The sequence below is a fragment of the Lissotriton vulgaris genome, chromosome 10 (genome assembly GCF_964263255.1).
Source record: "Lissotriton vulgaris chromosome 10, aLisVul1.2, whole genome shotgun sequence".
Lineage (NCBI taxonomy): Eukaryota > Metazoa > Chordata > Amphibia > Caudata > Salamandridae > Lissotriton > Lissotriton vulgaris.
This window is the reverse complement of record NC_141698.1, coordinates 125,696,271-125,708,703: the sequence shown is the minus strand read 5'-3', so window position 1 is coordinate 125,708,703 and position 12,433 is coordinate 125,696,271. Positions and strand designations below refer to the sequence as shown.

General features: G+C 44.4%; 1 protein-coding gene across 1 annotated transcript in view; it reads right to left on the bottom strand.

Moving 5' to 3' along the window:
- Nucleotides 1–12,433, bottom strand: part of LOC147684823 (cytochrome P450 3A21-like) — a 247,971-nt gene that overhangs the window by 169,864 nt on the left and 65,674 nt on the right. The window lies entirely within an intron of this gene.

Here is a 12,433-nt window from a genome sequence, read left to right as displayed (position 1 = left end):
GCATCCAAAATATCACATTACAATATATTTGTAGACAAATACCGATTGTTGCAGTATTTTGAAGGCAAATAAATGTATATAGCAGTAGATTCACTGTACTTAACTCCACCTATATGTGATCAGGAAAACTCTGAACACTCTTGTCCTTCTCTGTGCTATGCTAGTGCTTGGATCCTCCGACCAGACTCTACTATGACACACAGCTACACAGCAAGACACCATTCTGAGCTCTACTGTTGTGTTATGTGTTTTTGCAAAGTGCACTATCACCCGGGAGGGTATTGAGGTTCTGTGACGATTTGAACCCGTGTTTTCAACATTGTCGTAAATACATAATTTTGGTATCAGTGAACCGCAAATGATCCATTTAGCACATCCTGGTGTTTTCGCTATGCTACGAGCAAGAGCACTCCTGTTATGAACACATTTCTGATCTACCCATGGCATCCATCTTAGATTAAGGCAGCCATTTTGTATTTCTTGCCCTCACATAGTCAATGGACACGCAGTGACCTCTTTCACTTAAGGACACGTAAGCTTTAGCCGGCGATTCACCTTGCTAGTGACACGTGCACCTTAGAACAGAACATGCCATGGCCGCATGACTCGACAGAAGCTGCCTCCCCTGCCTGAGGCCAGTCCTGCTATACTGGTTCTCGTGTTCGTTGGCCTGATCATGATTAGGCGGCCGAAGCTGGTAGCCTTGCCCATTTACGACCCACAAACATCTCTTATCCTGCTTTTCTATCTTCTGCACCTGGCTCTGCTCCTTTCCTTCTGGGCCTTTATTAGGGGGAGGTAACGAAATTTACGATGAGGCGGTCCGGCTCTTGAATGAAAAGTTGACATGGGATTATGATGGAACAGTGGGAACCCCTCGTTCGTAATGTTTTGACATCAGATATTATTGACGATTCCTGTACAACGCCAAATATTTATTGTTTAGGACACAAAGGTTTAGAAATGTACTAGCATGTAAAGAATTTGCCCCAAGCTTAAAATTTAGTATTTAAGGAGCAACCCACTTTGTACAAATTGAACAGGCTCCTAGATACTGCCCGTGTGTAGTTTCTGTGTCTTCTGTGTCCCTGCAGTAATAAACCTTTGGTCTTTGACGCCACCATCGAGAAGCCCGTGTTTCTGTTTATTTGTGCACCGAGACAGGTAGAACTCCGGGGTCTTCGGGTGTTATCCCTGACACCTCTGGACGGAACCAAAAAGTCCAGAACTCCAGTATCCTGGTTCTAGTGTGAACTGAGTCCGAGCTCTGAGTTAGTTTGTGAACAGCATCTGACACATTGGCATCGTTTGTGGGAGTCTATGAGCTGCAGGGTTAGCAGTCAAATTCGAGGCTGGGCAACCCTGTTATTAGAGCAGCTACACAGCACTCCTACTCCACGGGGTCAATGGATGCGGGGTGTGCAGCAAATTGCCACTTGAGTGGTTTCATAGGGGCTGACCTGCGTCCTACTGTTAGGACACACTGTCAAGTCAAGCCAAAAATTTATTGTTTCCAATTATTAAAAATGATTACAATATTACATTTACTTTACAAAATCATTCGTTAAAAATTTGCTTGTTTTGTACGTTATAGCTTCAGCTGGTACAGAAAGTTATTCAATTATTTGGTTATTTATTTTCTGTTGTGTTCTTCTTACTTAACTGATCAACTCAAATCTGTCCATTTTCCTGCACTTTAATGATTTGTCATGACCATGCCAAGCTTTTTTCTGTCAAGTGTTGGATATGCCGTTTTCAACGTCTCTTGTCTCCCCAAGCTCTGCTTGTCGTATGAGGGATTGTACTTTTCTCATATATTTAACCCCCCTACAAGCCAACACAGAAGATGATCCCTCCAACCATCTAATTACAGCTTGCCTGCATGTACGAATGTTCAATTTATTAAAAATATTTTTTAAAAGTCGTCTCCTTAAGTCCATAAGAGCTGGGCAAACACATAGCCTGTGGGGTAGTGTTTCATTTTGGTAACCGCATAGGCGACAATGAGGGTCCATATAACTACCTTTCCAGGATGGTAGCAAGTCCTTCGAATGCTGTAAGCCCAGCCGATATTCTATATATCTCTGTTTTAGTTTCTCGTTAAAGTGACTTTTTAAATAAGGCTGCGGCTTTATCCCAGAGTATGAATTTATCACTGTCCACCCGTGTCGTTGCTTCGAGATGATAGATTTATCTTCCAGAAAGGATTCCCATTTGACAGCATTATTTGTTGTTTTGTCAAAGCTGGTTCTATCTGGGATAGAATCCCATGTCGATTGGATTCCTAAGCCCCTCAAGGATTGAGTCAAGAAATCTCCCCAACTACCTGATGTGACCTGTTTCTGCTGGTTTTCAATTTCTTTCCAACACAGGCTATCCAGTGAGCCTTCCTCTGACAGACGTATTTTATGGCAAAGTTTCCCGAAAGTACCCATACTGCGAAACTTCTGATTCAGTAGGCCAAATTCTAGACGAACCAGTGCTGGTGAGGCTGATTTTGGTAGATTTAAAGCCGCTATATACCTTCGTTTGCAGGTTATTTACCAACCCGTCTCTTTACCACACCAGATGACCAGTGCGTATGGCAAGGTGGGTAAGGTCTGTGCTTTCATCACATTTAGCAGATGTGAATAATTTGGGTAACTCAATGTTTTCTGCAATAACCGGTGTGCATAGATCAAGAAGTGGGTTTTTTCCTTTAGGTCTATTTTATGTTCTTTATTGGTTGGGCCTCGCCCCAGTTTTAGAACTAAGTATTTATAGGATGCTTCCTCCTTTTTTTGGGTACTATTAGCGTACCATTTAAATGTTGATTTTTTTCGGGTCTACTAAGCTGACCACTTTGGTCTTTTCTTTGTTTAATTCCAAGCCTTCGTGCTCCAAATAAGTTACAAGGTTGTTAATCATTCTTTGCAGCCCTATTGGGGTTTGACTCAACACAACTATGTCGTCAGCATTTTGCAGAAAGGGAATTGGGGTTTTTGCCAAATTCGGTGGATGTCCTTCCCCCACCTTCATATGTTTGATGATATCCGCCATGTAAAGATTGAATAAACTTGGGGCAAGGACGCAGCCTTGTTTTAGGCCCTATTGCGTGCTAATTTCGGCAGTAGTGCTGCTGCCGTCTCGCAGTTTAACTCTTGCCCAGGTGTCACTATACAGGCTTATTATTGCCTCCAATAGGTTCTTCAGTAGCCCCCATGATCTTAATTTTTCCCATAGTCGGTTTCGATTCACCCTGTCGAAGGCAGCTCGTAGATCTATAAAACAAGCAAACAATCTGGTCTTCTTTGTTTCTGCTTTTTCCTTTAGGAGGGCTAAGGTTGTCAAACTTGTTAATGTGCCCGTCCTTGGCCTGAAACCCGTTTTGAACATGGGTATTAATATTTGTGGCCTCTATCCAATCTTGGAGGCGCAGTAACAAGCATGATCCGTAATGTTTCGCCTTGACATCGATCAGCGATATCAGCCTGTAGTTCACTGGGTCGTTGTGATCACCCTGCTTGAAAATAAGATGTATTATGTTCCCATTCCAGGACTTGGGCATTTTGTTCTGGCTATAAATCAAAATAAAAAGTGGTGTTAAATATTCTGCCCAGAATTCAGGGGAATGTTTGAAGAAAGCATTTGGGAGCCCATTAGGGCCTGCTGCAACCTCTGTTTTTATGTGTTTTATTATACCTTTTAGCTGTTTAGTTGTTACGAGGGTGTCTGAGACTGGTATTAGTTCTTCTGATGTTTTTGAAGGTGTGGTAACCTCGTTACCAATGTTATCTTTGGCCCGATTCTCCATGGCCTGTGATGGCACCCTGATTTCTTTCAGCTGTACTTCCTGTGTTCTTAAAAGAGTTTTTGCGTGCTCCAAGTTTTTGGCGCATATTCAGCACTCTTTTTTGCAATGCCGCTTTTGTCCATTCTCCCTGCCTGTAAACATGTTTTTAACGTGCTGGATCCATTTGCTTTCTCCAATTCCTGCCTCTTGTCTTAGTTGGTTGCCCTTTGTCAATTTTTTAATGATGCCCCAAAGGGACTGACCATTTTTGTTTTTACCAGCTTTTAGCAATTTTGTCCAGATTTCTTCTTGGTATGATTTTTTACTTTACTCAACAGTATCTTGTATTTTTTTCGCATGGCCTTTAATTTCGCCTTATCCGGTTTCTTTCAGTTTTTCATCAATATTACCTACTTCCGGACTTCACGTGAGATTTTCCTTTTTTCCTCCCAGAGTGTGAGGTTGAACCAAGACTTCTTCCTGCTATCGATTCTTCCATTGTTCGGTTTTGTGGTAGGTGGGTCTCTGGTTAAAGTGTTACATAAACATTCCCATGTTTTTATTGGGCTTTCTTTTTCTTTAAATGTCGTTTCCAACAATTGTTTTTTTCAATTTATCCATTATTGGTTTTATGTCTTTTCCTCCCCATTTCAATTTCCGTAGGTTGAATTTTTCAGTATATTGAATGACAGTATTTATTTTTTGGCTTTTATTGGCCAAAATGTTGATTTTAGTAATTAATGGGAGGTGGTCACTTTCTGTGCGCTGCCCGACCGAAAATGTGCTTACCTTCGGCACCAGGTTATTGCTCATAATTGTGAAGTCTATTGTTGATTTCCGATTGCCGCTTAAGAAAGTTATTGATGCAGGTCTATCCCCGTTTACATTCCCATTCAAAATTGATAGGCCCAGCTCCCCGAGCTCTTGAGTTATGTAATTGTCCTTTATTAGGTCAGGACACACTGGTCATAAGGGCACCTGCTCTGCTGAACCATGCCTGGGCCACAAAAGGCAGAGGGTGCATGGTTCCTTGGGTGCTGCTGCAACACATACCCCAGATAAAAATGTAATTGCTCATTTCTGCCCACTTCCTGGACCTCAGATTTCAACAAGTGATTGGAGAAGGTGGAAGCACAGCTAAAGAAAGATGAGGTGAGTGAAATAAGCTTAGTTTCAGAGGCCCCGACTGGTTGTTTTATAAACAGTTTCACTACAGCCCTATTGTTTTCACTGGACTCAAGAGGTCTAACATCATAACCAATACTTATACCAAGCTAATGTAGTGTTCATACACCTTATTTTAGCCAAGGATATTCAGTTGCCAGAAACTCAGAGGTCACAATTCAGCATTTTCACAAGATAGCAGCTATCAAAAAAGTATTATTAATGCATCGTAATGGTGTGAGATTGAGAAAATGAAATAAGCCTCTTACCCTGGGATCAACTTCCCATTAAATCAAACGGGACATCATGGATTTACCCAACCATAGTAGAGGTGGTGGCAATCACCCACCATAGAAAACATAGCCACTATCGATTTTAAGAGGCTAAAAATAAGTGAAGTAGAAAAACTTTAAACTCTACTTCTATAATACTAACCACTCTAATTGGTGACATGCCTCAAACAGTGACACAACATAGCATCGTTGAAACTATTGCACAAATTCAGTATAGTAATCAAGGCTTGAACAAAATATCCATAATAGAACTGTCAACTGTAGATCCTTCGACACACGCCGCTATAGGGGACAACATACTTTAAACTGTACAGAAAGTGTTGCTCTAAATTAGTCAGCTGTTAGATTATTATAGGAGGTTGACTATTTGCAGCTGGGTGAAAAAGGTGTTGTGGGTTTGTCCTTCAACACTCCTAAACCATCATGTGCCAACATAATAGCATCTCTTAATTCCACCCTTCGTGCTACAACAAACCCATTAATAAGGCAGTTATACAAACTAGAGCTTTGGGTGGACCAGTTACAATCTTTGGTCACCTGCATTAGTAGTTTAGACAACAAATCAGTAACTTAGAAATCAATTTAGATTAAAAAAAATTAATTAACATTCAAATTCTAAAAGTGCACTCACTGTAATGGTAGACATACTTTTCACATTACCAATCTTACTAACACTCTGGTGGATAATTTAAAGAAAATAAGTTGCCTGAATATAGACAACCCCACCAATGAGATGCAATAGGTGCTGCTCAAAGTCACCACTGACCTCAATGCCACAGTTACCACTCTATATGCAGAAACGTCCAACTAAAATGTAGAAGCTTTAGCAACTATTACGAATAAATATTGGCCACTCGTTAGAACCTCATAGGGGAGACTACAGAGAATATTTTGGATATTGTGAGTGATATATTCTCAACTCCAGAGGCTCTGGATTCAACATCAGGCTCTAACCTGCTGCAAGAAGGGAAGAGAAAAGGCTAAAAAAAACTAGAACAAACTCATCAGAACTTCAATAAACAAGCCATGTAACATTTCTATAACTAGAACAGTGGCAGAGAATGTTTGACAAGGCCTTCTCTAATGAATATATAAACTTGAATCAAGATATTTTAGCTGGTCATACCGAACAGACACACTTATTGAGCAACTTCCATTCTAACATGCAGACGAAGCTGCAGATTAAGCCACAAAGCTTATCAGGGTCAATGGATAGCAACAACGCTTTAACCTTTGAATTAAAGAGTGGAAAGAGGGACTACAGCTACCACAACCACCAACATGTATGTAATTAGAATAAACATCTTGATATCCTTGCCTACAAAAATCCTTCAACCAGTATCAGCATCCTGGAGGGTGCACAGCCTGCCACTGACCTGAAAGAGTGGGTCAAATCCTGGATGCCACAGGATAAACTTTCTCCTTGGTTTGCGGTAGAACGAGCACACTGTGCATTTGCCCCAAAACCCACCCAAGGGCACAACGTAGATCCATAATCACGAGGTTCCTTAATTTCAGGGACAAAGACTATATCCTGGGAGAAGCAAGGGCATGCCCTGACCTCTGGTATCAAAATTCCAAAATCCAGATTTTTCTAGACTACACCTAGAGGTCCAGGTCAAAAGATGTTTCTATGAATCAGTCAAGAAAAAGCTTAGAGCTCCCCAACTATGCTACATGCTTCTGTTTCCAAAGCCTCTTGAAATTATTTTTGAGGGCATTCTGATATTTTGAGACCCCGTAGTCGGCTTGGGAGTTCCTCACGGATGAAACACAACTGCGTGGTCCGCCTCTCTCCCCGCCCTCTTCTGCCAGGCAGACCTTGACCGGAGGTCCACAGCTGATCCGGTGCCGTAAGAGAGTCTGCAACCAATCTCCAGTTAATATGCAGAATAGCAGGAATGTGACACCCTCCTTGACGTCGGGATCGTCTGCTCCTCCACCGACACATAGATCAAATTCATCCTCAACTAATGGAGAGGACTCCCAGTCACCGGCCCAGGTGGAGGAGTGGCTGAGTGAGACCCTGTTGCCTATTTGAATAAAGGATGACGGGGCTGGCCCACACCACTTGAAAACAAATACTTCCTAATATTCTATGACCAACCTATTATCACCTGTGTGGACTCTGGCACTGCACTACACTGATCTGATCTACCGGAGGGGTCCACCACTCCACACCTAACCTAGACACTTGAGTTTGATTTGGGGTATTTGTTATGGGGTGACAGATGCTTCTTGAGAGAAGTATGGGATGGGAAGTTCATTGTTAAGATGCATGCACAATGCTATTGTTCTTGTTTTGTCTGTGTTTATGACTTTTTTTCCTTAAGTTGTGACACTTATCTGACACTGTATAAATGGCAACAGGCTCCTTATATTCATATGCCCCGCGATGGAACTTTTTCCTTGTGGGTCTCCAAGGAGTCTCATGACTTCTTGCTCCTGATTCTACTGTCATCACATGTCTGCCATGAATCCCTATAGAACAATGTCCTGGAATGTAAATGGTCTCTTACACAAAATCAAACGCTCCACAGTGTTGTTTTATGGCCAGCGATTTGCTCCTTCTGCCCTGATGTTGGAGGAGACTCAACACCTAGGCACGAAATATCAGTTCCTAGCTAGGATGGGCTATGACAGGGTACACCATACAGGCTTCACCAGAGGCTCTCAGGGGGTTGCAATCCTTCTACGTCGGACCTTCCCCCTGGTGATGACCCAGACGCTGATGGAACCTCAATATTGTTGCCTTTCTCTCACAGGCCTGTGGGAGGTGGTTCCTTAAACCATGTATGAATTTCTGCACCCCAGAAGCATTAGAGGCATTCTTGACCGCTTCTTGAGGTGGGGACACAGATACGTCCTGGACTCACCCTTATCGGGGGTGACTTTAACACTGTACTTGACCCTTCCATGGAATCCACCGGCCCCGCCTCCGACGTCCATCACACTAGAGACAGATCTCTACAACAGTGGGTGGGTGCTCTTGGCCTGTGCGACATATAGAGGATCTGGAATACCAAACAGCTCCAATATACACATACATCCGCTGCACATCACACATATACTTGCATCGATTTGCTCTTTATGCCCACCCAATGCGCTACTGGAGTCTACTATTCAGATTCTCCCATGGGAGATCTCGGATCACACTCTGATCCTCATAGGTGTTGGTAATGCTGGCACTGTCTGCAGCCCCATGTGGCACCTCATTGCCTGGCATCTTCAGGACAAATCTTACAGAGATGCGGGAGGGCAGGAGATCACACACTACTTCAAAGAGAATGATGGTTCGATCCATTCCCCAGACATCCTTTGGCCGGCGTTTGAAGCAACCACACGTGGGCACGCCAAGAGTCCCCTTAGAAGAAATGAGAGAGTGAGGTTCCACTGTTGTACACAGTTAGCATCTCAGGCCCATTATTTAGAGTCGCAGCTTGCTACAGCACCACACAGCGATGTCACCAGACAACTTAGACTGATTCAGGAGGAAATTAAACTTCTAACCATGAAGGCGGCGAAGCAAATCTGGCCCACTAATACAGCACAGGTGTACAGGTAGGGGATACCAATGGGAAACTATTGTTTAGGTGGGCTTTCAGGCCCCTGGCCAATAGGGTTGTTCTGGAAATTATTGATGGGCTCAGCCAGACCCACTGCACTTCTTCGGCCATCGCCCAAGATTTTCCAACTACCACGCATCACTATATATGGCATACCTGCGTCCTGTGGAGGAGAAATCTGCTCCTCATCTAAACAAGGTACTGCTGCCTTGTCTATCAGATGCTGGAAAAGCCTATCACGGCTGAGGAGGTGACTGCAGCCATTGTATCGATGGCACTGGGAAAAACACTCAGCCCTGATGGATACCATATAGAATTTTATGCAAAATGTTGTGACTTGATTGTCCCTCACCTCTTACCCCTCCACAGCAAATCGTCTAAAGAAGGCTCCTTCCACAGAATGATTGGACATGCCACAATTGACATTATACCTAAAATGCCTCTTCCATCGTCTTCTTGCGCAGACTACCACCCGATATCGTTCATAAACTGTGAAGTTAAAATGTTTGCAACTGTTCTTGCCTCCCATTTACTAAGGTACTGTGTTCTCAAATTCACCTGGACCAATGTGGCATTATGCCTGCAAGGAGTCTGAGGCATTGCCTGAGGCACACCCATGTGCCACTAGCACATCACTACCTCCTTTCCCCTCCTTTGGCACTATTATTGATTCTCTTTGAAATGCTTTCGACTTTGAAAATGCAGTGGACTGTGCAATTTGGCGACTGTGCTGCAGAAGGCAGGATTCGAACCCCGATTCCGCTGCCTTGTGCAAGTTCCTTACTCTAATCTGACAGCCAGGGTCCAGGCAACAGGGAGGAATCAGACGAGTTCCCTATTCAGCACGGGATCCGTCAAGGTTGTCCTCCCTTCTTTTTGCACTGGCCATTGAACCCCTTGCAAGACTTATTAGTTGTGATGCCCAGGTGCAGGGATGGGAATGGATGGTGGGGCATGAAGACCGCATAGCAATTTACGTACATGACGTCCTCCTATACCTAACAAATCTGGCTGTTAGTGGCCCGAGATGTCTCTGGTTCTGGAGGCTTTTTGCAGACGCATCGGGGGTTGTGGGTTAATCCTGCGAAATCTGTGCTGGTACCCTTGGCTACCTCACAGGACTGTCGAGACTGGCCAATGTCAATCCCCGTACGCCAGTAACAAAAGGAGGGACTCTGGGCTTTTTGGACAGGCCCAACACACGTGCCCAAATGTAATAAAGATACAGAAAGTATGCTGTTTCTAATTATGAGACAAGGGAAAACTAGGGGAAACAGTTTTGCGAGGTCATGAGATGTAGGAGGATGGAGATTCCTCCCCTTAGAATTTTGGGCCCTCACACACACGACTGGGTGTCATGCTTCATCATAGGGCTCCTCCTCGTCAGGTCGGCGCTGCAATACCTGACAGGCTCCCTATGAGGGGCTCTTTGGCAGAGATTTTTTTATTTCAAATTGCCATTTGGTGCTGTGGGGTGAGGGGCCTAGCCAGTGTAGATGAGTGAGTGGAGGTGTGTAACCTGAAGGAAGTTAAAATGGGTTTGGAAGTACCAGCCCCAGGCTGGACTGTTCCCATGATGCACAGGGTCAAGACTGATTTGCCTATAGCTATGTCTGAACTGTGGTTGTGAAGTAAGCTAAAGAATGATGATGGATTCAACCCCGATCTGTGACTGAGGGGTGAGTGTCTGAAAAGTTTCAGCACTCTGTCCATCATCTCCTTGTGTTTTCTTTGTTCGCCCTAAGTTGGCAGGGTATGCCCAGACGTGGGTCCCTTACTCACTTTGCCACTGGATTCAAGATAGCCTGGCTGATGAAGGGTGTTACCCAGAAACCACACCCAGGATGCTTGCTTCCCGTTCAGGGAAGACCTGACTTGGCAGTTCGGGCTGGACTGTTCCCATGAGGCACGGGGTCAAAACTGATTTTCATATAACTGGGTCTGAACTGAGGTTGCAAAGTGAGCTAAAGAATTATGATGGATTTAACCTAGATCAGTGACTGGGGGTGAGTCTCTGAAAAGTTTCATCACTCCGCCCATCATCTTCTTGTGTTTGTTTTGTTTGTCCTAAGTTGCCAGGGTATGCCCAGATGTGGTTCCCTTTCTCACTTTGCCACTGGATTCAAGCTAGCCTGGCTGATGAAGGGTGTTACCCAGAAACCGGTCCCAGGATGCTTGGTTCTGGTTCAGGGAAGACCTGGCTTGGCAGTTCGGGCTGGACTGTTCCCATGAGGCACAGGGTCAAGACTGATTGGCATATAGCTGGGTCTGAACTGAGGTGGCGAGGTGAGCTAAAGAATGATGATGGATTCAGCCCAGATCTGTGACTGGAGGTGCGTTTCTGAAAAGTTTGAGCACTCCATCCATCATCTCCTTGTGTTTGCTTTGTTTGCCCTAAGTTTGCAGGGTATCCCCAGACGTGGGTCCCTTGCTTACTTTGCCACCGGATTCAAGCTAGCCTGGCTGATACCCAGAAACCGGTCCCAGGATGCTGATTTCCGGTTCAGGGAAGACGTGGCTTGGCAGTTCGGGCTGGACTGTTCCCATGAGGCTCAGGGTGAAGACTGATTTGCTTATAACTTGGTCTGAACTGAGGTGGCGAAGTGAGCTAAAGGATCATGATGGATTTAACCAAGATCTGTGACTGGGGATGAGTGTCTGAAAAGTTTCAGCACTCCGTCTATCATCTACTTGTGTTTGTTTTGTTCACCCTAAATTAGCAGGATATGCCCAGATGTGGTTCCCTTGCTCAATTTGCCACTGGATTCAAGCTAGCCTGGCTGATGAAGGGTTTTACCCAGAAACCGGTCCCAAGCCACCATTGTCTCCTTGTGTTAGCTTCGTAATTAGGAACAGCATACTTTCTGTATCTTTAATCCCCATACTCCTTCTTAACTTCCGATACTTAGTACTCCAGGTAACTTGGATCCTGCAATGACGTGGTCCCATAATATTCTGCCCTTACCAGTAAAGAAAAAGAGGACCTTAAAAGTGGCAAAAGCTCCCACTGAAACTCATTGGAAAGATAGCCCTGTACATAATTATGATTTTTCCACTCTTTCTTTACCGCCTCAAGAAGTTCCCTCTTATTATTCTCATAGTGCTCTGTGGCGGCACAATTTACACCTGGATCCATGAAGTGACTTGCTTGATATTTCTTGGATAGAGAGAGTGGCCCAATGACACACATGTTGGTGGTCCAAATTGATGCAGCAAAACACTTGTGACATGGTACATACTTAAAAGAGTTGGCTTCACTGGAGGGGTTCAGCCGATGGATGCCATTGAAATCACATTGCTATGAGATTTTCAGAGGGGGCACCTATATGTCTTCCTTTCAGGAGCTCCAACAGTAGTGCTCCTTGTCTGGCACACAATTCCACAAATACCTACAGCTGCAGCATGCACTGCGAGTACACATCTCTCTAGACACCTCACTCCAGGAGTTTAGCCAGATGGAGGCGAAGGTCATGATAGGGACATTGGGTAGGGAGGAGTCACCCAAATGCATTGAACGTTAATCAATAATGCCCCTGACATGATGACGGCCCTCAAAACACGTTGGGAGGATGGCTGGGCCCTTTGGATGACTTATACTGGCGAGATCCATTGATGGCCCCCAAGTTACCCACCCTATC